We start from the raw sequence: 21524 nt of genomic DNA on the forward strand, positions 1-21524 counted from the left end.
TTGGAGCTATATTTTTATTCACCAACATGATATGTGTTTTGCTTGGAGCGTCTTGTATTATTTGTGTCTTTGTGTCTTAGTATTCCACAATCATTGTAAGACCCCGGATGTGATTTACCTTATACGTACTCCAACTCTTGCCGTTTCCGGCACTAAGTTATTTTATTTCCTCGAGTTCGGGTTTTTGTCTCCGCGTGTTGTTGCCGTTGTCATGCATCTCATATCATGTCATCATGTGCATTGCATTTGCATACGTGTTCGTCTCATGCATACGAGCATTTTCCCCATTGTCCGTTTTGCATTCCGGCGCTCCTATCTCCTCCGGTGGTCCTTTCTACCTTCTTTTCGTGTGTGGGGGTTAAACATTTCCGGATTGGACCGAGACTTGCCATGTGGCCTTGGTTTACTACCGGTAGACCGCCTGTCAAGTTTCGTACCATTTGGACTTTGTTTGATACTCCAACGGTTAACCGAGGGACCGAGAAGGCCTCGTGTGTGTTGCAGCCCAACACCCTTCCAATTTGGCCCAAAACCCACCAAAACCCTCTCCATCATCTAGAGCGTTCGATCACGATCGCGTCGCCAAAAACCACACCTCATTTGGACTCTCCTAGCTCCCTCTATGCCTATATAAAGAACCCCCTCCGAAATTCACAGTTCTTCTTCCCCGAAACCCTAGATCCCCTTCCTCTCCGCGCGCCGGACAACGTCCGGGCGCACCGGACACGTCCGCCGCCGCTCCCCAGCCAACCAGCTTCTGCCACGTGTCCCGGGCGGGTGCCCACTTCATCGCCGCCGCCAGGGCCCGCGGGGCCCATTGCCGGCCCTCCCCGGCCCGTTGCACCAGGCGCCGCCCCGCGCCTCCTCTTCCCCGCGGCCGAGCCCGCCTCGCTGCCCGACGCCTCCGGCCACCGCGGCCATCGCCGGAGCAGCGCGCCGCCAGCACCCGGCCATCTCCTCCGGCGAGCCACCGCTCCGCCCACTCCCTCGCCGACGGCCGCCTCCGTCACCAACCTCGCCGCCGCGCGCCAAGTCCAGCCACCACGCCGCCCCGACGAGCTCCCTCCACCTCGTCGGCGTCCTTCCGCGAACTCCGGCCACCGTCCGCGCAAACTCCGGCAAGCCCTGGCGATCCTCGATTTCCGCGCTCGGCCAGATCCAGATCTGAAATATCTCAGGGTTGACTTTCCCCCGAAACCCTAATTAAACTGCATTTTTCATCGTGCTATAACTCCGCATTTGTAGCTCCATTTTGCGCGTGCAGCATATCAAAATGTTCGACTCAGAGAGCACATCATTTCATCTCATTGCATCATTTTCATTTGAGCTCATCTTGATGCCCGAAATGCTGTTGGAAGAGAGCTATTTGAGATAATTGTCAGATCTGCTGCTTCAAATAGCTATTTGTCATTTTTGTCATGATTAATGTGTGCATGATATGCTCCTGAGCTCTACATGTGTTTTGTTATATGCTTTGCCATCTTTAGAGAGGTGCTATCCATGTATTTTTGTGACATGTGTGGTGACTAGCACAAGCTCGCAAAGTAGTGCATTCGTTAATGCTGATTTCAGGGACTTAGAATTTCACCAAGTCCTTGATCTGTTTTTTTATCAATATGCCATATGTTCATATTGTTTCCTAGTGATCCGTGCCTCTTTTGAGGATGATCAGTAAGGATGATTTGTTAATATTGTGGTGCTCTATCCATCCATGTCTTTGTTTGTAATTATGGAGCACCCTAGCTTGAGTCAATCGAGCTCTACTTTTGCTATTTCGTGAATCCTGGCAGATTGTTTACTTGTTAGCGATTTTGCCGAGGATGTTGTTGTTGATCCGTGCATGCTATGTTGTTGTTCTTTCCATGTCTAGCTTCTATGATATGTATTCTTGATGGGTGTATTCTTAGTTTGTCATGCCTTGCTCCATAGTGAGTGCATCGAGCTCGTGAACATGCCTACTCGTTAATAGATTTGCATGCTCCAGTTTTTCACTAAGTCTGTAATCTGATTATGTTTTTGCCATGTTCTCATGCTTGCAATTGTATTTTCTGATCCCTTTTGGCTCAAGGTCACTAAGGGACTTTTGTTGAGTGCTTTGAGTAGCTTCATGTAATGCCTTGCTTTGCCATGTTAAGTTCCTGTAGCATATAGTTTTCATGCTCCAAAGTGTGCCACCTGATCTGAAATTCCAGGCTTGTTTAATTTCACTAAGTCTGAAACCTGTTTATCGTTTGCGTTTTTGCCATCCTTGTTTGAACCTGTTAATGGATGAATTGGCCATAGCTTAGTGTTCATCTTTTGTCAAGCGTCATGAGTGGATACCTGACATGTATTTTTTGCCCATGTTTGAGTGTTGTAGGATATCTAACTTGATGCATTTAGATGGCTACTTGTTGTTTATCGCAGACCGATGCCATATTTGTTTTGCTTGCCATTTCCAAACCGTGCATCCGATTCCGGTGTTCTTTATATTGATTTCAATCGAAATCACCTCATCTTTCCAGTGGCACTCTTGGATTTCCAAGTTGAGGCCAGGTTTAATCATTCCTTGTCAAATCTTGCATATGAATCCCATATCGCATCCCGCATAGCATACCATGTTTGCATCATGTTGTTTGGGCTTTGCACGTGGTTGATTGTATTCCTTTTGCTTGTTTGTCTTGTTTGGGTAGAGCCGGGAGACAAGTTCGCTAACGAGGAGCCCGTTGAGTTTGCTTACGAGGATCAAGTCAACTCTTACAACTTTGCAGGCAAGATGATCATACCCTCGAAATCACTTCTATCTTTGCTTGCTAGATGCTCGCTCTTTTGCTATGCCTATGCTATGATGCCTACCACTTGCTTATCATGCCTCCCAAATTGCCATGTCAAACCTCTAACCCACCATGTCCTAGCAAACCGTTGATTGGCTATGTTACCGCTTTTGCTCAGCCCCTCTTATAGCGTTGCTAGTTGCAGGTGAAGTTTGGAGATCGTTCCTTGTTGGAACATTGATTATTATTGGGATATCATTATATTACCTTGTTATCTTAATGCATCTATATACTTGGTAAAGGGTGGAAGGCTCGGCCTTTTGCCTAGTGTTTTGTTCCACTCTTGCCGCCCTAGTTTCCGTCATATCGGTGTTATGTTCCCGGATTTTGCGTTCCTTACGCGGTTGGGTGATAATGGGAACCCCTTGACATTTCGCCTTGAATAAAACTCTTCCAGCAATGCCCAACAATGGGTTTACCATTTTCCACCTTGCCTTTTTCCCTTGGGTTTCGCGGACTCAAGGGTCATCTTTATTTTAACCCTCTCGGGCCAGTGCTTCTCTAAGTGTTGGTCCAACTGAGCGATGTCCGGGGCTACCAGGGGCAACTCTGGGCTGGCCTACCCGACGTCTTGCTCATCCGGTGTGCCCTGAGAACGAGATATGTGCAGCTCCTATCGGGATTTGTCGGCACATCTGGGTGGTGTTGCTGGTTTAGTTTTACCCTTGTCGAGGATGTCTTGTAGAACTGGGATGCCGAGCCTGATCGGAATGTCTCGGGAGAAGGTTTATCCTTCGTTGATCGTGAGAGCTTGTGATGGGCTAAGTTGGGACTCCCCTGCAGGGATTGAACTTTCGAAAGCCGTGCCCGCGGTTATGGGCAGATGGGAATTTGTTAATGTCCGGTTGTAGATAACTTGAACCTTAACTTAATTAAAATGAATCAACTGCATGTGTTACCGTGATGGTCTCTTCTCGGCGGAGTCCGGGAAGTGAACACGGTGTTGGAGTAATGTTTGCCGTAGGTTGTTCTATAGTTCTTCGTTCATGCTTTGCCTTCTCTTCTGGCTCTCTTTTGTGGACAGGTTAGCCACCATATATGCTAGTCGCTTGCTGCAGCTCCACATATTACCTTGCCTTACCTATAAGCTTAAATAGTCTTGATCGCGAGGGTGCGAGATTGCTGAGTCTCCGTGGCTCACAGATTACTTCCAAACAGATGCAGGGCCCGATGACTCCGTTCCAGATGATGCGCTTGAGCTCAAGTGGGAGTTCGATGAAGCCACCCGCCGTTACTATGTGTCTTTCCCTGATGATCAGTAGTGGTGCCCAGTTGGGGCGATCGGGACCATGTCGCTTGTTGGGGTTGATCTTTTATTTTGGTACCGTAGACGGACCATGAGTGTATTGGATGATTGTAATGCTATTTATGTACCCTGTGTGACGTGGCGAGTGTAAGCCAACTATGTACCTTTCCCCTTATTATCTATTTACATGGGTTGTTGTGAAGATTACCTTACTTGCAACATTGCTTTCAATGCGGTTATGCCTCTAAGTCGTGCTTCGACACGTAGGAGATATAGCCGCATCGAGGGCGTTACAATCATCCTTGCTGCACACACATTTTGAGAGAGCCATACATGAGTTGAAATTTGATAGAATACTCTATGTGCTTCACTTATATCTTTTGAGCTATGTAGTTTTGCTCTATGTGCTTCACTTATATCTTTTGAGCTATGTAGTTTTGCTCTATGTGCTTCACTTATATCTTTTGAGCGTTATAATTTTTCTCTATGTGCTTCACTTAGATCTTTTAGAGCACGGTGGTGGATTTTGTTTTAAAGAAACTATTGATCTCTCATGCTTCACTTAAATTATTTTGGGAGTCTCTTAATAGCATGGTAATTTGCTTAATAATAATATGCGTGGTATTCAAGATTTGTGAAACTTTCTTTTGAGTGTGTTGAATACTAAGAAAAGATTGAAGCATGATAATTGTTTTGAGGTATGGAGGTGATAATATTGAAGTCATGCTAGTTGAGTAGTTGTGAATTTAAAGAATACTTATGTTAAAGTTTGTGATTCCCGTAGCATGCACGTATGGTGAACCGTTATGTGATGAAGTCGGAGCATGATCTATTTATTGATTGTCTTCCTTATGAGTGGCGGTCGGGGACGAGCGATGATCTTTTCCTACCAATCTATCCCCCTAGGAGCATGCACGTAATACTTTGCTTTGATAACTTCTAGATTTTTGCAATAAGTATATGAGTTCTTTATGACTAATGTTGAGTCCATGGATTATACGCACTCTCACCCTTCCACCTTTGCTAGCCTCTCTAATACCGCGCACTTTTCGCCGGTATCATACACCTACCATATACCTTCCTCAAAACAGCCACCATACCTACCTATCATGGCATTTCCATAGCCATTCCGAGATATATTGCCATGCAACTTTCCACCATCTAGTTCATCATGACACATTCATCATTGTCATATTGCATATCCCGGTACACCACCGGAGGCAATCACATAGAGTCATATTTTGTTCTAAGTATCAAGTTGTAATTGTTGAGTTGTAAGAAAAATAAAAGTGTGATGATCATCATTATTAGAGCATTGTCCCAGTGAGGAAAGGATGATGGAGACTATGATTCCCCCATAAGTCAGGATGAGACTCCGGACAAAAAATAAATAAATAAAAGAGGCCAAAGAAGCCCAAATAAAAAGAGGCCATAAAAAGAAAAAAAGAGAAAAGGCCCAAATAAAAAAATATATATAAAAAAATGAGAGAAAAAGAGAGAAGGGACAATGTTACTATCCTCTTACCACACTTGTGCTTCAAAGTAGCACCATGATCTTCATAGTAGAGAGTCTCTCATGTTATCACTTTCATATACTAGTGGGAATTTTCTATTATAGAACTTGGCTTGTATATTCCAATGATGGGCTTCCTCAAATTGCCCTAGATCTTCATGAGCAAGCAAGTTATGCACACCCACTTAGTTTCTTTTTGAGCTTTCATATACTTATAGCTCTAGTGCATCCGTTGCATGGTAATCCCTACTCACTCACATTGATATCTATTGATGGGAATCTCCTTAGCCCGTTGATACGCCTAGTTGATGTGAGACTATCTTCTCCTTTTTGTCTTCTCCACAACCACCATTCTATTCCACCTATAGTGCTATATCCATGGCTCACGCTCATGTATTGCGTGAAGATTGAAAAAGTTTTGAAAAAGTTAGAGTATGAAACAATTGCTTGGCTTGTCATCAGGGTTGTGCATGATTTAAATACTTTGTGTGGTGAAGATAGAGCATAGCCAGACTATATGATTTTGTAGGGATAACTTTATTTGGCCATGTTATTTTGAGAAGACATAATTGCTTTGTTAGTATGCTTGAAGTATTATTTTTTTATGTCAATACAAACTTTTGTCTTCAATCTTTTGAATCTGAATATTCATATCACAATTAAGAAGATTGGAATTGAAATTATGCCAAGTAGCACTCCGCATCAAAAATTCTCTTTTTATCATTTACCTACTCGAGGACGAGCAGGAATTAAGCTTGGGGATGCCTGATACGTCTCCAACGTATCTATAATTTTTGATTGCTCCATGCTATATTATCTACTATTTTGGACTATATTGGGCTTTATTTTCCACTTTTATATTATTTTTGGGACTAACCTATTAACCGGAGGCCCAGGCTAGAATTGTTGTTTTTTGCCTATTTCAGTGTTTCGAAAAAACGGAATATCAAACGGAGTCCAAACGGAATGAAACCTTCGGGATCGTGATTTTCTCACCGAACATGATCCAGGAGACTTGGACCCTATGCCAAGGCATCGGAGAGGCGGTCACGAGGGTGGGGGGCGCCCCTCCCTAGGGCGCGCCCCCTGCCTCGTGGGCCCCTCGGTGCTGCTCCGACGTACTTCTTCCTCCTATATATACCTACGTACCCCCAAACGATTAGAACAGGAGCCAAAAACCTAATTCCACTGCCACAACTTTCTGTATCCACGAGATCCCATCTTGGGGCCTATTCCGGAGCTCTGCCGGAGAGGGCCGTCATCACAGAGGGCTTCTACATCATCATAGCCTCTCCGATGAAGTGTGAGTAGTTTACCTTAGACCTTCGGGTCCATAGTTAGTAGCTAGATGGCTTATTCTCTCTTTTTGAATCTCAATACAAAGTTCTCCCCCTTTCTCGTGGAGATCTATTTGATGTAATCTTCTTTTTGTGGTGTGTTTGTTGAGACCGATGAATTGTGGGTTTATGATCAAGTCTATCTACGAATAATATTTGAATCTTCTCTGAATTATTTTATGTATGATTTGTTATCTTTGCAAGTCTCTTCGAATTATCCGTTTGGTTTGGCCAACTAGATTGGTAGTTCTTGCCATGGGAGAAGTGCTTAGCTTTGGGTTCGATCTTGCGGTGTCCTTTCCCAGTGACAGAAGGGGCAACAAGGCACGCATTGCATCGTTGCCATCGAGGATAACAGGATGGGGTTTATTTCATATTGCATGAATTTATCTCTCTACATCATGTCATCTTGCTTAAGGCGTTACTCTGTTTTTAATTTAATACTCTAGATACATGCTGGATAGCGGTCGATGAGTGGAGTAATAGTAGTAGATGCAGAATCGTTTCGGTCTACTTGTCACGGACGTGATGCCTATATACATGATCATGCCTAGATATTCTCATAACTATGCTCAATTCTGTCAATTGCTCAACAGTAATTTGTTCACCCACCGTAGAATACTTATGCTCTTGAGAGAAGCCACTAGTGAAACCTATGGCCCCCGGGTCTATTCTCATCATATCAATCTCCGTCACTTTAATCTTGCTTTGCTTTTTTACTTTGCTTTTACTTTTTACTTTGCATCTCTATACCAAAAATACCAAAAATATTATATCTATCAGATCTCACTCTCGTAAGTGACCGTGAAGGGATTGAGAACCCCTAGTCGCGTTGGTTGCGAGTAGCTATCGCTTGTGCTGGTATGAGGGACTTGAGTGTGGCTTCCTACTGGATTGATACCTTGGTTCTCAAAAACTGAGGGAAATACTTACGCTACTCTGCTGCATCATCCTTTCCTCTTCGGGGAAAACCAACGCAAGCTCAAGACATAGCAGTCAACCAAAGTCCACACTTTGTTCTCATACATGGATCCCATCTCGGATTTCATGGCCTCAAGCCATTTTGCGGAATCTAGGCTCACCATTGCTTCTTCATAGTTCGTAGGTTCGTCATGGTCTAGTAACATAACCTCCATAACAGGATTACCGTATCACTCTGGTGCGGATCTTACTTTGGTTGGCCTACGAGGTTCAGTAACAACTTGATCTGAAGTTCCATGATCATCATCATTAACTTCCTCACTAATTGGTGTAGGTGTCACAGGAACCGGTTTATGTGATGAACTACTTTCCAATAAGGGAGCAGGTACAGTTACCTCATCAAGTTCTACTTTCCTCCCACTCACTTCTTTCGAGAGAAACTCCTTCTCTAGAAAGGATCCATTCTTAGCAACAAATGTCTTGCCTTCGGATCTACGATAGAAGGTGTACCCAACAGTCTCCTTTGGGTATCCTATGAAGACACATTTCTCCGATTTGGGTTCGAGCTTATCAGGTTGAAGCTTTTTCACATAAGCATCGCAGCCCCAAACTTTAAGAAACGACAACTTTGGTTTCTTGCCAAACCATAGTTCATAAGGTGTCGTCTCAAGGGATTTCGATGGTGCCCTATTTAATGTGAATGCAGCCGTCTCTAAAGCATAACCACAAAACAATAGCGGTAAATCAGTAAGAGATATCATAGATCGCACCATATCTAGTAAAGTACGATTATGACGTTCAGACACACCATTATGCTGTGGTGTTCCGGGTGGCGTGAGTTGCGAAACTATTCTGCATTGTTTCAAATGTAGACCAAACTCGTAACTCAAATATTCTCCTCCACGATCTGATCATAGAAACTTTATTTTCTTGTTACAATGATTTTCAACTTCACTCTAAAATTCTTTGAACTTTTCAAATGTTTCAGACTTATGTTTCATTAAGTAGATATACCCATGTCTGCTTAAATCATCTGTGAAGGTGAGAAAATAACGATATCCGCCATGAGCCTCAATATTCATCGGACCACATACATCTGTATGTATGATTTTCAACAAATCTGTTGCTCTCTCCATAGTTCCGGAGAACGGCGTTTCAGTCATCTTGCCCATGAGGCACGGTTCGCAAGTACCAAGTGATTCATAATCAAGTGGTTCCAAAAGTCCATCGGTATGGAGTTTCTTCATGCGCTTTACACCGATATGACCTAAATGGCAGTGCCACAAATAAGTTGCACTATCATTATCAACTGTGCATCTTTTGGTTTCAACATTATGAATATGTGTATCACTACTATCGAGATTCATCAAAAATAGACCACTCTTTAAGGGTGCATGACCATAAAAGATATTACTCATATAAATAGAACAACCATTATTCTTTGATTTAAATGAATAACCATCTCACATCAAACAAGATCCAGATATAATGTTCATGCTCAACGCTGGCACCAAATAACAATTATTTAGGTCTAATACTAATCCCGAAGGTAGATGTAGAGGTAGCGTGCCGATGGCGATCACATCGACTTTGGAACCGTTTCCCACGCGCATCGTCACCTCGTCCTTGGCCAGTGTTCGCTTAATCCGTAGTCCTTGTTTCGAGTTGCAAATATTAGCAATAGAACCAGTATCAAATACCCAGGTTCTACTGCGAGCTCTAACACATCAATAACATGTATATCACATATACCTTTGTTCTCCTTGCCATCCTTTTTATCCGCCAAATACTTGGGGCAGTTCCGCTTCCAGTGACCAGTCTGCTTGCAGTAGAAGCACTCAGTCTTAGACTTAGGTCCAGACTTGGGTTTCTTCTCTTGAGTAGCAACTTGCTTGTTGTTCTTCTTGAAGTTCCCCTTCTTCTTCCCTTTGCCCTTTTTCTTGAAACTGGTGGTCTTATTGACCGTCAACACTTGATGCTCCTTCTTGATCTCTACCTCCGCAGCCTTTAGCATTGCGAAGAGCTCGGGAATCGTCTTATGCATCCCTTGCATGTTATAGTTCATCACGAAGCTCTTGTAGCTTGGTGGCAGTGATTGAAGAATTCTTTCAATGACGCTATCATCCGGAAGATTAACTCCCAGTTGAATCAAGTGATTGTTATACCTAGACATTTTGAGTATATGCTCACTGATAGAACTATTCTCCTCCATCTTGCAGCTGTAGAACTTATTGGAGACTTCATATCTCTCAATCTGGGCATTTGCTTGAAATATTAACTTCAACTCCTGGAACATCTCATATGCTCCATGACGTTCAAAACGTCGTTGAAGTCCCGGTTCTAAGCCGTAAAGCATGGCACACTGAACTATCGAGTAGTCATCAGCTTTGTTTTGCCAGACATTCTTAACATCGTCAGTTGCATCTGCAGCAGGCCTGGCACCGAGCGGTGCTTCCAGGACGTAATTCTTCTGTGCAGCAATGAGGATAATCCTCAAGTTACGGACCCAGTCCGTGTAATTGCTACCATCATCTTTCAACTTTTCTTTCTCAAGGAACGCATTAAAATTCAACGGAACAACAACACGGGCCATCTATCTACAATCAACATAGACAAGCAAGATACTATTAGGTACTAAGTTCATGATAAATTTAAGTTCAACTAATCATATTACTTAAGAACTCCCACTTAGATAGACATCCCTCTAATCTTCTAAGTGATCACATGATCCAAATCAACTAAACCATAACCGATCATCACATGAAATGGAGTAGCTTTCAATGGTGAACATCACTATGTTGATCATATCTACTATATGATTCACGCTCGACCTTTCGGTCTCAGTGTTCCGAGGCCATATCTGCATATGCTAGGCTCATCAAGTTTAACCTGAGTATTCTGCGTGTGCAAAACTGGCTTGCACCCGTTGTAGATGGACGTAGAGCTTATCACACCCGATCATCACGTGGTGTCTGGGCACGACGAACTTTGGCAACGGTGCATACTCAGGGAGAACACTTTTATCTTGAAATTTAGTGAGAGATCATCTTATAATGCTACCGTCAATCAAAGCAAGATAAGATGCATAAAAGATAAACATCACATGCAATCAATATAAGTGATATGATATGGCCATTATCATCTTGTGCTTGTGATCTCCATCTCCGAAGCACCGTCATGATCACCATCGTCACCGGCGCGACACCTTGATTTCCATCGTAGCATCGTTGTCATCTCGCCAATCTTATGCTTCTACGACTATCGCTAGCGCTTAGTGATAAAGTAAAGCAGTACAGGGCGATTGCATTGCATACTATAAAGCGACAACCATATGGCTCCTGCCAGTTGCCGATAACTCGGTTACAAAACATGATCATCTCATACAATAAAATTTAGCATCATGTCTTGACCATATCACGTCACAACATGCCCTGCAAAAACAAGTTAGACGTCCTCTACTTTGTTCTTGCAAGTTTTATGTGGCTGCTACTGGGCTTAGCAAGAACCGTTCTTACCTACGCATCAAAACCACAACGATAGTTTGTCAAGTTGGTGTTGTTTTAACCTTCGCAAGGACCGGGCGTAGTCACACTCGGTTCAACTAAAGTTGGAGAAACCGACACCCGCCAGCCACCTGTGTGCAAAGCACGTCGGTAGAACCAGTCTCGCGTAAGCGTACACGTAATGTCGGTCCGGGCCACTTCATCCAACAATACCGCCGAACCAAAGTATGACATGCTGGTAAGCAGTATGACTTATATCGCCCACAACTCACTTGTGTTCTACTCGTGCATATGACATCAACGCATAAAACCCGGCTCAGATGCCACTGTTGGGGAACGTAGTAATTTCAAAAGAATTCCTATGCAAACGCAAGATCATGGTGATGCATAGCAATGAGAGGGGAGAGTGTTGTCTACGTACCCTCGTAAACCGAAAGCGGAAGCGTTAGCACAACGCGGTGGATGTAGTCGTACGTCTTCATGATCCAACCGATCAAGTACCGAACGCACGACACCTCCGAGTTCAGCACACGTTCAGCCCGATGACGTTCCTCGAATTCTGATCTAGCCGAGTGTTGAGGGAGATTTTCGTAAGCACGACGGCGTGGTGACGATGATGATGTTCTACCGACGCAGGGCTTCGCCTAAGCACAAGTACAGTATTATTGAGGTGGACTATGGTGGAGGGTGGCACCGCACATGGCTAAAAGATCAAATGATCAATTGTTGTGTCTCTAGGGTGCCCCCTGCCCCCGTATATAAAGGAGCAAGGGGGGAGGTGCGGCCAGCCAGGAGGGGCGCGCCAGGAGGAGTCCTACTCCTTCCTTGTTGGATTAGGAGAAGAAGGGGGAAGAGGTGGAGGAGAAGAACGAAAGGGGGGGGGGCACTGCCCCTCTCGTTGTCCTATTCGGACTAGGGGGGAGGGGCGCACGACCCTTGCCCTGGACGCCTCTCCTCTTCTCCACTAAGGCCCACTATGGCCCATTAACCCCCGGGGGGTTCTGGTAACCCCTCCGGTACTCCGGTAAAATCCCGATTTCACCCGGAACACTTCCGATATCCAAATATAGGCTTCCAATATATCAATCTTCATGTCTCGACCATTTTGAGACTCCTCGTCATGTTCGTGATCACATCCGGGACTCCGAACAATCTTCGGTACATCAAAACATATAAACTCATATTATAACTGTCATCAAAACGTTAAGCGTGCGGACCCTACGGGTTCGAGAACTATGTAGACATGACCGAGACACATCTCCGGTCAATAACCAATAGCGGAACCTGGATGCTCATATTGGCTCCCACATATTCTACGAAGATCTTTATCGGTCAGACCGCATAACAACATACGTTGTTCCCTTTGTCATCGGTATGTTAGTTGCTCGAGATTCGATCGTCGGTATCTCAATACCTAGTTCAACCTCGTTACCGGCAAGTCTCTTTACTCGTTCCGTAATACATCATCCCGCAACTAACTCATTAGTTGCAATGCTTGCAAGGCTTAAGTGATGTGCATTACCGAGAGGGCCCAGAGATACCTCTCCGACAATCAGAGTGACAAATCCTAATCTCGAAATACGCCAACCCAACAAGTACCTTTGGAGACACTAGTAGAGCACCTTTATAATCACCCAGTTACGTTGTGACGTTTGGTAGCAGACAAAGTGTTCCTCCGGTAAACAGGAGTTGCATAATCTCATAGTCATAGGAACATGTATAAGTCATGAAGAAAGCAATAGCAACATACTAAATGATTGAGTGCTAAGCTAACGGAATGGGTCAAGTAAATCACATCATTCTCCTAATGATGTGATCTCGTTAATCAAATGACAACTCATGTCAATGGCTAGGAAACATAACCATCTTTGATCAACGAGCTAGTCAAGTAGAGGCATACTAGTGACACTTTGTTTGTCTATGTATTCACACAAGTATTATGTTTCCGGTTAATACAATTCTAGCATGAATAATAAACATTTACCATGATATAAGGAAATAAATAATAACTTTATTATTGCCTCTAGGGCATATTTCCTTCACCTACGTACCCCCAAACTACCAGATACGGAGCCAAAACCCTAATTCCACCGCCGTAACTTTCTGTATCCACGAGATCCCATCTTGGGGCCTTTTCCGGAGCTCCACCGGAGGGGGCATCGATCACGGAGGGTTTCTACATCAACACCATAGCCCCTCTGATGAAGTGTGAGTAGTTTACTTCAGACCTGCGGGCCCATAGTTATTAGCTAGATGGCTTCTTCTCTCTTTTTGGATCTCAATACAAAGTTCTCCCCCTCTCTTGTGGAGATCTATTCGATGTAATCTTCTTTTGCGGTGTGTTTGTTGAGACCGATGAATTGTGGGTTTATGATCAAGTTTATCTATGAACATATTTGAATCTTCTCTGAATTCTTTTATGTATGATTGGTTATCTTTGCAAGTATCTTCGAGTTATCAATTTGGTTTGGCCTACTAGATTGATCTTTCTTGCAATGGGAGAAGTGCTTAGCTTCGGGTTCAATCTTGCGGTGTCCTTTCCCAGTGACAGTAGGGGCAGCAAGGCACATATTGTATTGTTGCCATCGAGGATAACAAGATGGGGTTATTGCACGAGTTTATCCCTCTACATCATGTCATCTTGCTTAAAGCGTTACTCTGTTCTCTTGAACTTAATACTCTAGATGCATGCTGGATAGCGGTCGATGTGTGGAGTAATAGTAGTAGATGCAGGCAGGAGTCGGTCTACTTGTCTCGGATGTGATGCCTATATACATGATCATACCTAGATATTCTCATAACTATGCTCAATTCTGTCAATTGCTCAACAGTAATTTGTTCACCCACCGTAAATACTTATGCTCTTGAGAGAAGCCACTAGTGAAACCTATGGCCCGCGGGTCTATCTTCCATCATATTAATCTTCCAATACTTAGTTATTTCCTTTGCCATTTATTTTACTTGCATCTTTTATTTCTCTTTATCATAAAAATACCAAAAATATTATCTTATCATATCTATCAGATCTCACTCTCGTAAGTGACCTTGTAGGGATTGACAACCCCTTATCGCATTGGTTGCAAGGATTTATTTGTTTGTGTAGGTGCGAGGGACTCATGCGCGGCCTTCTACTGGATTGATACCTTGGTTCTCAAAAACTAAGGGAAATACTTACTCTACTTTGCTGCATCACCCTTTCCTCTTCAAGGGAAAACCAACGCAGTGCTCAAGAGGTAGGCAAGAAGGATTTCTGGTGCCGTTGCTGGGGAGGTTCGCACAAGACAAGTCAAGATTTGACTCCCGACAATGAATCACTTGTGGCGCCATTGCAAGTCAAGACATACCAAGTACCCATCACAAACCCTTATCTCCCGCATTAGATTATTTGCCATATGCCTCTCGTTTTCCTCTCCCCCACTTCACCCTTGCCGTTTTATTCACCCTCTCTCTCCATCCTCCCTCTCTTTCTCTATTTGCCTCTTTTTGCCCATCTCTTGTTTGCTTGTGTGTTGGATTGCTTGCTTGTCACGATGGCTCAAGATAATACTAAATTGTGTGACTTCACCAATACCAACAACAATGATTTCCTTAGCACTCCAATTGCTCCTCTTACCGATACTGAATCTTGTGAAATTAATGCTGCTTTGTTGAATCTTGTCATGAAAGATCAATTCGCCGGCCTTCCTAGTGAAGATGCCGCTACCCATCTGAATAGCTTCATTGATTTATGTGATATGCAAAAGAAGAAATATGTGGATAATGGTATTGTTAAATTGAAGCTATTCCCTTTTTCGCTTAGAGATCGTGCTAAAGCTTGATTTTCGTCTTTGCCTAAAAATAGTATTGATTCATGGAATAAGTGCAAAGATGCTTTTATCTCTAAGTATTTTCCTCCCGCTAAGATCATCTCTCTTAGAAATGATATTATAAATTTTAAGCAACTTGATCGTGAACATGTTGCACAAGCTTGGGAGAGGATGAAATTAATGATACGTAATTTCCCTACACATGGTTTGAATTTGTGGATGATTATACAAAAAATTTATGCCGGATTGAATTTTGCTTCTAGAAATCTTTTAGATGCGGCCGTGGGAGGCACTTTTATGGAAATCGCTTTAGGAGAAGCTACTAAACTCCTAGATAATATTATGGTTAATTATTCGCAATGGCACACTGAAAGATCTACTAATAAGAAAGTGCATGCGATAGAAGAAATTAATGTTTTGAGTGGAAAGATGGATGAACTTATGAAATTATTTGCTAATAAAAGTGTTTCTTCTGATCCTAATGATATGCCTTTGTCTACTTAGATTGAGAATAATAATGAATCTATGGATGTGAATTTTGTTGGTAGGGATAATTTTGGTAACAACGCGTATAAAGGAAACTTTAATCCTAGGCCGTATCCTAGTAATTCCTCTAATAATTATGGTAATTCCTACAACAGTTCTTATGGAAATTATAATAAGCTTCCCTCTGATTTTGAATCTAATATTAAATAATTTATTACTTCGCAAAAGAATTTCAATGCTTTGATTGAAGAAAAATTGCTTAAGATTGATGAGTTGGCTAGGAACATTGATAGAATTTCTCTTGATGTTGATTCTTTGAAACTTAGATCTATTCCACCTAAGCATGATATCAATGAGTCTCTCAAAGCCATGAGATTTTCCATTGATGAGTGCAAAGAAAGAACCGCTAGGATGCGTGCTAAGAAAGATTGCTTTATAAAAGCATGTTCTTCTAGTTTCCATGATAATAAAGATGAAGATCTAAAAGTTATTGATGTGTCCCCTATTAAATGTTTGTTTTGCAATATGAATCTTGATAATGATGGGACTGAATATGATCCACCTTTACCTAGACGGCGTTCCAAAAATTTGGAGTCTTTAGATCTTGATGCTAAAATTGTTAAAAGTGGGATTGAAGAAGTCAAAACTTTAAATATTAATGAACCCACTATTTTGGATTTCAAGGAATTTAATTATGATAATTGCTCTTTGGTAGATTGTATTTCCTTGTTGCAATCCGTGCTAAATTCTCCTCATGCTTATAGTCAAAATAAAGCTTTTACTAAACATATCGTTGATGCTTTGATGCAATCTTATGAAGAAAAACTTGAATTGGAAGTTTCTATCCCTAGAAAACTTTATGATGAGTGGGAGCCTACTATTAAAATTAAAATTAAAGATCATGAATGCTATGCTTTGTGTGATTTGGGTGCTAGTGTTTCCACGATTCCAAAGACTTTGTGTGATTTGCTAGGTTTCCGTGATTTTGATGATTGCTCTTTAAACTTGCACCTTGCAAATTCCACTATTAAGAAACCTATGGGAAGAATTAATGATGTTCTTATTGTTGCAAATAGGAATTATGTGCCCGTAGATTTTATTGTTCTTGACATAGATTGCAATCCTTCATGTCCTATTATTCTTGGTAGACCTTTGCTTAGAACGATTGGTGCAATTATTGATATGAAGGAAGGGAATATTGGATTCCAATTTCCATTAAGGAAAGGACTGGAACACTTCCCTAGAAATAAAATTAAATTACCTTATGAATCTATTATGAGAGCCACTTACGGATTGCCTACCAAAGATGGCAATACCTAGATCTATCCTTGCTTTTATGCCTAGCTAGGGGCGTTAAACGATAGCGCTTGTTGGGAGGCAACCCAATTTTATTTTTATTCATTGATTTTTCCTCCTGTTTATTAATAAATAATTTATCTAGCATCTGTTTTGGTTGTGTTTTTTGTGTTTAATTAGTGTTTGTGTCAAGTAGAACCGTTGGGAAGACTTGGGGAAAGTCTTTTTAATCTTGCTGTAAAAAACAGAAACTTTAACGCTCACGAGAATTGCTGCCATTTTTATTTGGAAAGTGCTATATAGTTAATTCTTTTCGCAAATGATTAATATATAAATTCCTCACGTCTGGAAATTTATGTTAGAATTTTTGGGGTTACAGATCTTGCGTTAGCTACAGATTACTACAGACTGTTCTGTTTTTGACAGATTCTGTTTTTCGTGTGTTGTTTGCTTATTTTGATAAATCTATGGCTAGTAAATAGTTTGTAAACCATAGAGAAGTTGGAATAAAGTATGTTTAACACCAATATAAATAATAATGAGTTCATTACAGTACCTAGAAGTGGTGTTTTGTTTCCTTTCGCTAACGGAGCTCACGAGATTTTCTACTTTAAGTTTTGTGTTGTGAAGTTTTCAAGTTTTGGGTAAATATTTGATGGATTATGGAACAAGGAGTGGCAAGAGCCTAAGCTTGGGGATGCCCATGGCACCCCCAAGATAATCTAAGGACACCTAAAATCCAAAGTTTGGGGATGCTCCGGAAGGCATCCCCTCTTTCGTCTACTTCCAACGGTAACTTTACTTGGAGCTATATTTTTATTTACCACATGATATGTGTTTTGCTTGGAGAGTCTTGTATTATTTGAGTCTTTATTTCTTATTTTTTCACAATCATCCTTGCTGTACACACCTTTTGAGAGAGACACACATGATTCGGAAATTGTTAGAATACTCTATGTGCTTCACTTATATCTTTTAGAGCACGTCAGTGGATTTGTTTTATAGAAACTATTATTATCTCATGCTTCACTTAGATTATTTTGAGAGTACTACAAAACAGCATGGTAATTTGCTTTAATTATGTTAGCCATTCAAGATTAATAAAAAATTTCTTATGAGTGTATTGAATACTATAAGAAGTTTGATACTTGATAATTGTTTTGAGATATGGAGATGGTAATATTAGAGTCATGCTAGTCGAGTAGTTGTGAATTTGAGAAATACTTGTGTTAAAGTTTGTGATTCCCGTAGCATGCACGTATGGTGAACCGTTATGTGATGAAGTCGGAGCATGATTTATTTATTGATTGTCTTCCTTATGAGTGGCGGTCGGGGACGAGCGATGGTCTTTTCCTACCAATCTATCCTCCTAGGAGCATGCGCGTAATACTTTGCTTTGATAACTTGTAGATTTTTGCAATAAGTATATGAGTTCTTTATGACTAAGGTTGAGTACATGGATCATACACACTTTTCTTCCTTCCACCATTGCTAGCCCCTCTAATACCGCGCACCTTTCGTCGGTATCATACACCCACCATATACCTTCCTCAAAACAGCCACCATACCTACCTATCATGGCATTTCCATAGCCATTCCGAGATATATTGCCATGCAACTTTCCACCGTTCCGTTTACTATGACATGCTCCATCATTGTCATGTTGCTTTGCATGATCATGTAATTGGCATTGTATTTGTGGCAGAGCCACCATTCATAATTCTTTCATACATGTCACTCTTGATTCATTGCATATCCCGGTACACCGCTGGAGGCATTCACATAGAGTCATATTTTGTTCTAAGTATTGAGTTGTAACTGTTGAGTTGTAAGTAAATAAAAGTGTGATGATCATAATTTTTAGTGCATTGTCCCAAGTAAGGAAAGGATGATGGAGACTATGATTCCCCTACAAGTCGGGATGAGACTCTGGACGAAAAATAAAAAAAAGCCAAAGAAGCCCAAAAAATAAAAATAAAAAGAGGCCATAAAAAGGCCCAAATAAAAAAATATGAGAGAAAAAGAGAGAAGGGACAATGCTACTATCCTTTTACCACACTTGTGCTTCAAAGTAGCACCATGATCTTCATAATAGAGAGTCTCCTATGTTATCAGTTTCATATACTAGTGGGAATTTTTTATTATAGAACTTGGCTTGTATATTCCAATGATGGGCTTCCTCAAAATGCCCTAGGTCTTCGTGAGCAAGCGAGTTGGATGCACACCCACTTAGTTCCTTTTTTTGAGCTTTCATATACTTATAGCCCTAGTGCATCCGTTGCATGGCAATCCCTACTCACTCACATTGATATCTATTGATGGGCATCTCCATAGCCCGTTGATACGCCTAGTTGATGCGAGACTATATTCCTTATTTTTTGTCTCCTCCACAACCACCATTCTATTCCACCTAAAGTGCTATATCCATGGCTCACGCTCATGTATTGCGTGAAGATTGAAAAAGTTTGAGAACACCAAAAGTATGAAACAATTGCTTGGCTTGTCATCGGGGTTGTTGTAAGTGCATCTAGTGCCACCCCTAGTTGGTTTTGGAGTATTGACGACAAACCTAGTTGATGGACTAATGTGTTTGTGAGAATTGCAGGATAACACAGGTAGAAGTCCCTCATTGATTCGGTTTTCCTACCAGAGATGACCCCTAAAAATGTATGAAGACATTGAAGCCAAAGGTGGTATATGAAGATATTCACATTGAATACTATGACAAGATAAGACACCACATGAAGCCTATGGAGCTCGAAGACTTAGATCTTTCGTAGTTCTTTTTCTTTTGTGTTGAGTCATAGGAACCACTGTACTGTTAAGTGGGGTCCAAGAGAACCAGTCAGAATGACTGAAGTGATGCCTAACCAAAACCTATGTCTTCGAGTGAAGACTATGAGAGCGAATCTTGTCCAGAGTCGGACAAGTCAGCTTTGCTTGTAGCCCAAGTAAAGTTGCCGTGTGAGTTTGAAATCTGACCATTGGAACACGTGTCAGTTCCTTAGTGACCCAGGGTCATTTCAGACAAATCAGGTCGGGTTGCCAAGTGGCTATAAATAGCCCACCCCCCACAACCATAAACGGTTGGCTGCTCAGATTGAGAGAACGGCTTTTGTCGTGAGAGAGCAACCCACCTCGAAGCCTTTGAGAGAGAATTCCTTGCGAGGATAAAGCCCTAACCACCCAGAGCCAGAGAGAATTGGGCATCACTTAAGTCTTCTTGTCTGTGTGATCTGAAGACTTATTACACTTGAGGACTGTGCATCCTCCAGCCGGTTAGGCGTCGCGTTCTGAGCATCCAAGAGACATTGTGGATTGCCGGTGAACGAAGTCTGTGAAGGTTTGGGAGTCTACCTTGAAGACTTACCAGAGTGATTGGGCGAGGTCTGTGTGACCTTAGCTCAAGGGGAATACGGTGAGGACTGGGTGTCCTGAGCTGCATGTTCAGGACTAGGTGTCCGGGACTGTGTGTCCTAAGGTTTAAATACCTAGCCGCCCCAACCAGACGTACAGTTGTCACAGCAACTGGAACTGGTCCAACAAATCATTGTCTTCAACGAGTCACTGGTTTCATCTTCCCTTTCCTTTACTTACTGTTACTCCTTGTGAAGTCACTGTATGCCTGCACTATCTTTTGTCTTCACTGAGTGATTGCGTGTTCTGTTAGGCTTCATAATATCTTCCTACCTGATCCTTACTACATTGCCGCTATTAGTCATTGTGCTTTCACTCTATTGAATACTTGACTATGGCTTGCCTAGTGTAGTCTACCTTCCGCCGCATGGTAATAGGTTTATTTCTACCGTTTGTCTTCATAACTTCCATGTTTTGAAGACTTTCATAAAAATCGCCTATTCACCCCCCTCTAGTCGATATAACGCACTTTCAATTGGTATCAGAGCAAGGTGCTCCCTTGTTCTGTGTGATTCGGTTTAACCACCTGGAGTTTTAGCTATGTCGACTGCAGGGATAATTAAAGTCTCCACTGCGTGCCCCGTCTTTGATGGAACTGAATATCCCTACTGGAAGAATAAGATGCGCATGCATCTTGAAGCCATTGACGTCGACCTATGGTATGTCGTCAAGAACGGCGTTCCCAAGGCTGGAGAAGATGTCACTGCTGCTGATGTCAAGAAATTCGTTCAACTGGACTCTACTGCCAAAAATATCATCTGTGGTCATCTGACCAAAGGACAATATGGCTGTGTGAGTGCTTTGAAGACATCTAAGCTGGTCTGGGACTGGCTCTCCAAGGTCAATGAAGGCATCTCAACCCAGAGAGATCAGAGAATCAGTGTCCTTCGCAACCTATTCAACCGCTTCAAGCGAAATGACAATGAGAATGTCCAGCACACATTTGACCGACTCACTAACATCACAAATGAGCTTCAAGCCCTGGGCACCACTGAGATCACCAAACATGAAGTCGTCAAGACACTACTGAGATCACTTGATAGTTCGTTTGACATCCTAGCCCTGATGATTCAAGAACGTCCTGATTTCAAGACACTCGATCCATCTGACATACTTGAGAGGCTCAACACACATGAGTTTCAGCTTTCTGAGAAAAGAGATATCTACGGTCCAAACTATGGGCGAA

This window comes from Triticum aestivum, chromosome 7A, assembly GCF_018294505.1.
Source record: "Triticum aestivum cultivar Chinese Spring chromosome 7A, IWGSC CS RefSeq v2.1, whole genome shotgun sequence".
Classification (NCBI taxonomy): Eukaryota; Viridiplantae; Streptophyta; class Magnoliopsida; order Poales; family Poaceae; genus Triticum; species Triticum aestivum.